Raw genomic sequence first — 6875 nt, 5'->3', positions numbered from 1 at the left:
ATGGAGTATTTTTTTAACACGTACACGACTATGAATTATTTTTGTTGTAATCTAGCAAGACAAAAAACAATATAACTCCCTTTTCGCCATGTAAGCGAACCCATCTAGGGTCTCCGCACGGCTCCCGTAAGCAGCCGGAGCACTCCTTCCGCCGCCTAGCCATAGACGCTATCCCTCCCCCTCCCCCTCCTTGCCGCCGCCGGAGCCATCATTAGGCGAACACCGGCTTTGCGTCGGTGGCGGCGGAGCTCTCATCCCTCCTCGCTCGGCGGTTGGGGACGCGGCATGCGATGGTTGGCGGGGACGTGGTGCTCGGTGAGGCGTGGTTGCGTGGTTCGGGGAAGATGGCGCGGGCGCACATCTTCTTCATCGACGGCTCGGTGGTGGCTAAATCGTCGGTGTGCTGGCGGTCATGGCGGCCCTTGTCGTAGACTACGGGCAGCGCAGGTCGCCTTCTCCTACCGCTCCGGTTCTACCTTGGGGCTCCGGTTGCCGGTTGGGAACATCGGGGTGGCATGGTCACGTGGATTGGTGGCATGGGGCTGCTGATCTGGGTCAATAAAGGTGGCTGCCCTATTGGTCTTCTCGCGCCAAACTGACGATCTGCCTGTTTTCGATCCTCTCTGATCTGCCCGATGATGAGTTTCCGATATCTCCGTTGGAGATCTACAAATTGGCGCAATGCGCTCCCGATTTTCTAGATTGGATGGCATCTGCCCGCGTGGCTTTAATCGGGCGCGGCGCGAAGCTTCACTTTTTGTCGATACCATGGGACATGTCTACTTCCAGATTTCCATGGTATTGAGAGAGGCGCAGAATGTCATGGCGGCTGCGATTGAAGGATCAGAATAAATGGCGGAAAGGTACTTTGGATGCGATGAAGACTTAGCTTTGTGTTTAGTGACTGCAGTAGTGGCGTCGGCAAATGGGGGCGGCAGCAATAGAGGGCGTCTGTCTTAGTGGTCCTCCTCGAGTACCGAGTCTCGATTCTATGGGTGAAAACTCAAGGTCTGACCTTCATTGGTTGTGCCTGACAATGATCTTGTTGAAGACAATGTTTTTAGAACCCGGACTTTCTCTAGGCTAAAAACCTAAGATCATTGATTCGGCGACGACAGTGCTTGTGCTCCATTCCTTTCTTGGAGGCGTCGTCTTTGCATGACCTCTTTTGCTGTCTGGGCGCTGTCTTTAGTGGTGGTTAGTGTGCTGCTGCTGCGAGTGACTGGTCACTATGGCGATTTTTTTTCTTTTTGGCAGTGTGCTTCCTCAATGTCTTGTTGGACATTATGTTGGTGTAGAGTCTGGGTGTAATTTGTATCTTCAGAATATCTCTTTTTTTGCAAAAAAAAAAACATTCATCTGCAAGTTGGCTGGAGATATTTTGCTCCGTCAGTCTCCTGGGAGTGAAGTCTAAAATAAACCCTGAAGTTGTGGAGGCCGACATAAACGAACCCCCACTTTCAAATCCCTGAAGTTGGTACCCTGTATTTACAAATCCCGGTCAATTCAAACCTTGTATGAGTAAAATCATGTTTGTTGTAACAGAAAAGGTGCGATCCCGGCCGAGATTGATTTCCTGGCCGCTCGTGTCGCGACACTACTAAACCCAGACTGGAGACACACTAGTAGAAAACAGGGCTTTGGTCCAGGCCGGGTAAGCCCATTAATCCCGGTTCACTCATGAACCGGGACCCATGGGGGCATGGGTTCTGGTTCGTGACCCATGGGGCCACGAACCGGGACCAACGAGATGCCTATATATACACCCTTGCCCGCGAGCAGAGCAGTGGAGTGCTCTGTTTTTATGGACGACCGTGGGAGAGCTTTGTGGTGCTCTAGCTCACCTCCAATGCACATGTGGTGTTTGATGAAATGTCCGAGCCACACTTAAGCTTTCTGCTCTCGAAGCTCCTTGTCCAAGGTCCATTTTTCTTAAGATTTGTTTAGGTTTGACGGTCTGTCTTGTCCCGTCCCCGTTCTCATCACCGTCGATCGCCCGCGTCGATCTCGTCGCCGGCAGCACGGTGGTGAGCCTCTTGATCTTATCTTCTTTCTAAAATAATATTTTTTACTTGTATGATCTAGATAGATACTTGTGTAATTTTCTTACTTTTATTATTATTTGTTATTATATAGTGCGATGGTTTGGTATCCGCCTCCGTTGTCTCTCGTCCTGTCTATGATTCGGATATAGTACGTATTATCTTTTATAATTATTTGGTTTATTTAGTGTTTATGACAATTATGTTGACCAACGTGATATTGATTTTTTTTATCTAGGAGGTATGTGAACCAAAAATTTCAACCGACCCTATTGTCAAGAGGTTAAATTTAATTGATGAAGAATCATGTATATTCCTATATCAAAATACAAGACGTTGTTGATATGGAAGGAATAGTTCACAGTACATATCAATTGACCGAAATTATCCTGTAATCAAAGCACAGCCGTGTTGTCATATTCTCATAATAAAACTTGTGTGTCGGTCAGGTTTCTTCACCTCTCGACGTCGCCTCCGTGGTGGGCACGGCCTTCCCGTCGGCCATCGCGCTCCTCTGTTGCTGGCATCTATGGAAGCATCCGAACGCCGTGATCTTTCGAGACGACACACCGTCACTGGACTCGACCCTCAAAATTTGTCATGACGACGCCGTTGTCGGGCGGCCGAGGCACCTGCATCTACGCCCAGTGGGACATTTAAATCGCCCCGACCCGACGGCCTCTCCCCATATGGCGGCCCATCCACTCGCCTCTATAGCCGCTGCCGCTGCCCATCCACCCCTTTTGTCTTCGTCCAGCACCAATCTGGCGCCAGCGACCATCTGCCCCAACCACTTCGTCTACTCCGACCACCGTTGGTGACATCGGCCCTCACGCCGATTGGCGCCACAATTGTCGTTGACTCTTCTTCTCTGCTGGCCCTCCGACTCCTCGACATGGCGTACAGCTCGTGCAGGTCTCTCGTCTACGCATGCCCGGTGCTGGCAGCACCGATGCGTGCATTCGTCCACGACGTGTCCTCGGGCCTAGCAAGCCTGGTGTGGTGCTTCTCTGTAGCAGCAGCAGCTTCAAGTGGAAGGGCAGTGTAAGAGCCACTCTAGCAGACCCCGCATAATGCGCGAACCCGCATAATTCCGGCGAGTATATGGGCTCGTCTCAATTTTCTGGCCAGAACAAAGCCCGTATATTCGTCCGGCCCGTAAATATTTTTACCACAGTCTGCAAACGTTACCACAGACTGGGGATGAGGCGGAGCGCCGCCGCCGCGCCAGATCTGATGCCGCGCCCAACCAGGGGGCGCGTCGGTGGCTCAACCATGGTAGCCGGCCGCCGCCGGCGTTCGACCGCCGTGAGCTGGATGAGTTCGATCGCGAGCTCGCCCGCCGCCACCACGCCTTCTCCGGCTCCTGGTCCACGGGGAGCTCACCCGCGGGCGCATCGAGCTCGCGGCTCATTCCGATTAAAAGGGAGCCAGAGGAGGAGCTCTCGCCTCGCGCCGTAGCGCCCGATGCGCCGCGCCGAGGCGTCATCGGGCCCGAGGACTACCTTCCCCCGGGGCAGGAGGAGCTTCTCGAGCGCGTCGTCCTCGAGCGGTCGAGGGAGATGGAAGAGCGCATCCGCCGCGAGCTTAAGTACGAGTGGCTCTTCCTCCAGACAGGCGTCGCCGCGTTGCAGGCGCAGACGTCCAAGGAGGCTGTCGTGCGACTGATGAAGGCGGAGCAGGCGAAGTTCTACATCGACCTTGACTCCTCTGACTTCTCTGACTCCGATTGAGCGCCGCCGCTAGGCAGCTACCGCACGAGCTCCGGTGAGCTCAATTTTATTTAGTGGTACGGCAGCGTAGATGCATACTGTGTACGAACTTATGTGAAGAAGAACTATCTATGCAAGCGAGCTTCGGTGAGCTTTTGCTTAAATTTCTCAGCGAAACAAGTTTTTTAAATATTACGGGTTTGGATACAGTTTCTGTTCTGCCACGGTGATTTTGAGCCTGCATAAATGCCCCCATGTGAACTGTAAACGCAGTTTACAGCTTGGCGGGATAGTGGGTCTGCTAGAGTTGCTCTAAGTGGTGTGGCGTTGACACGGCCACGGCAACACACACCGTCAGAGTCAGACAGATAGATAGACAGACAGTCTCGGGGAGGAGGTGGCACCGCGTCATAGATGATGGACTGACTGGAGGCACGCCGGCCGGCAGCAAGCGTCATGCAGGGAGGCCAGGTCAGCACAAGCAGCAATCTAGATCTCCATCTGGCTGGCTATAAGACGGGAGGCTGCAACGTCCGTTCATTCTCTAACTTCTCCACCATGGCATTATCACCCTTCCATCACGAGTCCTCGCTACCTCATCTGCGTTCATCTTCCCTCTTAACCTTGTCTGAAAAGTCCCAAAGAGCACATGCTCTTTATATATGTGCCGTGTGCGTGGATGCCACTAGTACGATAAACTAGGCCTAGTTGCTCCTAAAATGGGGCCCCTGCTACTTGGAGGCCATGTGCGGCCGGACAGGCAGCACACTCCTGCGCCCGGGCCTATGTTGTATAAGTCGTGGTGTTCAAGTTGCACCACCTGTAATGTTGCAACGAGAGTGATCTTTAAAAAGAGTACTCATTAATTAGTGATTTCGTGCTAGTTGTACATGTTGGGAAACAAATGTCATCTATATGTTGCTTACATATATTAATTCGACCCAGTCATGTTTGTTGCGGTTTCGTCCTTCTTGTTGGTTGAGCTGCAGGCATGCTGCACTCAGGGGAGGGTGAGATCTATAATGGAGAATTATACTCCCTAAGCTTCGAAATATAAGTCTTTGTAGAGCTTCCACTATGAACCACATACGGATGTATATAGATGCATTTTAAGTATAAATTCATTCATTTTGCTCCGTATGTAGTTTATTTAGTGGAATCTTTACAAAGACTTATACTCCCTCCGTCTCAAAATTCTTATCTTAGATTTATCTAGATATGGATGTATCTAACACTAAAATATGAATAGACACATTCATATGTAGACAAATTTAAGACAAGAATTTTTGGACGGAGGGAGTATTTAGGAACGGAGGGAGTAGCATGTAGTATTAAAATAATTTACTTATGTGGCATATGCGAAAGAATATATCATCTGTTTATGGGTGAGGGAGTGAGCCGCTGTGGATGCTAAGCCAAGCATCTATTTCATTCTTGCCCAAGTAGTGTGTCGGTGTCGTGGGCAGTGCAAGTATGTGTCAGTTGAATCCGTCCACACTGTGTGGGAAGGCTGGTGGCCTGGTCCGTACCGGGAGGTCATGCAAGCAAGCAAAAAAGTTAATTATTACTTCCTTTGTTTCTAAATATAATCCCTTCTAGAAATTTTAATACGGACTACATATTTCCATAGTGCCTACGAAGATCAGCTCGAACAGCGGCAAGCACAGAAGAACCATAGACAAAACTCAAGCCCAGTCTCCACTGGGATGCTCTCAACAGGGTAATGACGCCACACAAGCTTTCGCCCGGAGACCACAACCCGATCAAGAAGGCTGCGGTGGAGTTTCAGACAGAAGGAAGGATGCATATTCTGACGGGCAGGATATCATAATCGTCATCTAGTGTATGCAGTATCACTAGCTTAACAATCAGTTAGACTGCGTGCGAACATGGATGGTTTTTCAATTCCATCTCCCGGCGGCCGATCCAACAGAACCGAATGCGGACGCGGGCCGATTCGCACCATCCATCCCCCTCCAAATAAAAATTGCGACCTGAAATGTCCTACATTTGTTTACAAAGGAAGTAATTTTCACCAGCCTGTTAGTGTTAGTTCACACACACACACACATATATACATCTGGGCTATTCTGTTACGTGTAACAGAATATTATTCGGTTACTCTTTTTGAACGGATGGTTTCAGATGGTTGTACTAATGTTTTCGAAGCGGTTGAACTGATGCTTTCAGTTGTGTTTAACAGATCGTCTTCTTTAGTTTAAATTTTTTTGTAATTTTTTGTTGGAACGGGGCGTGTAATATATCGTTGGAAAGCTCTTGACAACCATATTTCAAGTATATTGAACGTTTTTGCAAAATCATTATGGTTTAAGAGCAGTTTGAAAAAACCATTTTTTTAAACTGAAAACATGAATCGTATTTTGGACTCACTTTTCAAACCGTTTGTCGGAATTGAGCAAATAAGATGGCGTTGGAAAGCCGGTGAAAATCCGCATCTTACATATATGTATTGTTTTTTCTAATTCTATATGATTTAAAAGTAATTTGAAAAATGGTAAAATTCTGAGCGAAACGTATTTTCGCGATTTTTTGCAAACGGTTTATTGGATTGACACAAATGATACGGCGTTGGAAATCTATGGAAAATGCGCAACTTTTTGGTATACAAATATTTTTCTAATTCCGTACGGTTTAAAAAAGAATTCGAATACGGTCAAATTTGATTTTAAACACGATTTTTTTAAAAAGTTTGTCGAAATATGGCAAATAATATATTGTTGGATAGCTATCAAAAATGTGGAACTTAGTCATGTTGAACGTTTTCTCTACTTCGCAGCCGTTTAAGAGTAATTTAGAATACGGCATGACGGATCTTGCTGTTTTCTCGTCTGAAAAACAGAGTAGTTGTACTGATATATGTGTATGTTTGTACTGACCTATTTTTTATAGAGTAATTTTGAATGGTTCCGAAAAAGGGTATTTGTACTGATGATTGCATGGGATTGTACTAAACGTGTTTTCACTAACTAGACTTTGCTCTGTTTTTTGGGTAATATTTTTCTCATAAGTTTTCCACGGTTTACTGTATCGTTGCCCCTGTACTTGTATGATTTGTATCATCAAACTGAATTATATTTTATTCAAAAAGAAAATGTGTTTG

The sequence above is a fragment of the Triticum aestivum genome, chromosome 3B (genome assembly GCF_018294505.1).
Source record: "Triticum aestivum cultivar Chinese Spring chromosome 3B, IWGSC CS RefSeq v2.1, whole genome shotgun sequence".
NCBI classification, from domain to species: Eukaryota; Viridiplantae; Streptophyta; class Magnoliopsida; order Poales; family Poaceae; genus Triticum; species Triticum aestivum.
This window is presented reverse-complemented; position numbering follows the sequence as displayed.